The sequence below is a fragment of the Pyxicephalus adspersus genome, chromosome 4 (genome assembly GCF_032062135.1).
Source record: "Pyxicephalus adspersus chromosome 4, UCB_Pads_2.0, whole genome shotgun sequence".
Lineage (NCBI taxonomy): Eukaryota > Metazoa > Chordata > Amphibia > Anura > Pyxicephalidae > Pyxicephalus > Pyxicephalus adspersus.
The window spans coordinates 147,911,445-147,913,954 of NC_092861.1; positions in this window are offsets into that span (position 1 = coordinate 147,911,445).

Here is a 2,510-nt window from a genome sequence, read left to right on the forward strand (position 1 = left end):
GTTTTTATCATATATTCACCCGTGATATGTGCAATGAATGCTGAACTCCAGAGAAGATAATACAAATAATATGATCAATACAGCTCTGCAAACAAGGGAAGAACAAAAATAAATAAATAATAACTAAGACAATATAACTTGTTCACATAGCAAAGGGAAATATTTCAATATTATCAAAGAATATTTAATATAAATACTCTATTTATTGTACAGCACTCCATAATATGTTGGCGCTATACTGCTTATTAAAAATAAAAGTAAAACGTTTTTTGTTTTTTTTTTAGATTTCCTTGCATGTGATTGGGTATTCCTTGCATCACATGAGTGAGTGACTGAGTGAATTATCTTTCAGTAGTTAATAATTCATCTTTTTGAGCTTGAATTCCTTTAGTAAATCATACCAATCTGAGACAATCTGATTGATTTACTAAAACAAATACAGCCCGTTCACTTAGGAAAGTGAATTATCCCCATGCATGGGATGTTTCACTTAGCTTACTGAATGCAGTAGATTTTCACATTGCCCAATAACATGCAGGGAAATCTAAAAAAAACAGGATTTTTGCTTGCATGTGATTGGATGGCAGAAGTCAGGGGAGCGTCACTTCATTAACTAGGCTATGTGACTTGTCCTTTGCCTATCTTTAAATGTAATTTTTAGGTAAGTACCTGGATTGGCCTGGTATTAGCATATTGTTTTCTCTATATAGTGGAGTGTAGTAAGAGAAGCAGCACAAGGAGCCAATCATGCTATTAGGAGAAAGCAGAGTGACACAGAGATCATCATCCCGCTGCTTCTCCTTTCACTGTCCAGTCTATTTCTTGTCTTTCTAAATAATTAAAGGGATTCTAAATCCTATAAATGGGTGTAGAGTTTAGCTTTAGGAGAAAAGTGTTTGAGCACTGAGGTGTGCACATAGCAAACAATGTCCTCTGTAAGTCTCTATACAATGAAATCCCCAGTTTATTGTTGTGTAGGAAGCGGCGCTGTGATATGTACACATTTTATCCTCTTTATTGTTTCCTTGTAAAACAAGCGGCCCGCTCTCCACATGGCCGGCTTTTGTCTCATAAAGCGAAGTGTTTATACAGCGGCGTCGCTCAGCTATACACTGCGAGGCTGCACCAGGGAGTGTGCGCTGTGCATGCATGGAGGATGCCGCACCAGAGAACAACACGGCCTGGAAAAACACACACAGCTTGTTGTGTGCACAACTTCTTGTGTTTTGTTTGGTTAGAAATAACTGTCATGGAAAGTCTTGGTGCACCCTGCCGGGGATGGAAAAATAACAAGTAAACAAAAGGGGGAGAAACACAAACACAAAACACACACAGGATGTACACACACACACACACATACACATAGGATGTACACACATAGTATATGCACACAGGATATACACATACAGGATACACACATAGGATATACATACATAGAATATACACATACACACACACACACATAGGATGTACACATACACACTCACACATAGGATGTACACACATAGTATACACACACAGGATACACACATAGGATATACACATACAAACACACACATAGGATGTACACATACACACACACACACACACACACACACACACAGGATATACACATACACACACACACACACATAGAATGTACACACATAGTATACACATACAGGATACACACATAGGATATACACATACAAACACACACATAGGATGTACACATACGCACACACACACATAGCATACACACACAGGATACACACATAGGATATACACACACACACACACACACACACACACACATAGGATGTACACACACACACATAGGATGTACACACATAGTATACGCACAAAGGATACACACATAGGATATGCATACACATAGGATATACACATACACACACACACACACACACATAGTATGTACACACACATAAGATATGCACACACATAGGATACACACACAAATATATAGGATTCACCCACATAGGATATACACACACATATGATGTACACACATAGGATATATACACACACATAGGATGTACATACATAGGATACACACACACATATGATATACACACACATAGGACACACACACACACACAGGATACAAACATAGGATGTACATACACAAAGAATGCACAAAAACACACAGGATACACACACATAGTATAAACATACATAGGAATTTACACACATAGGATACACACACATAGGATGTACACACACACATAGCATGTACACACATAGGATGTACACACATATATATATAGATGTCTATAAGTGTGTGTGTGTAGCTAAATACATAATATCCATTATATATCCATTAATGTGGTAGCCCTAAAGGTAATTTCACCCCTTTGATTTTAAGTTTGGCACCCCCAGTGTTTCAAATTATCAAAAATGATAGGATTGAGAAATTGGAGTTTTTTATGGCAATTAAAATACAATATGCAGGGAACTAAAGTTCATCTCAAAAGAAAGATTGACTACAATTAGTTCATATTAGATTAGGT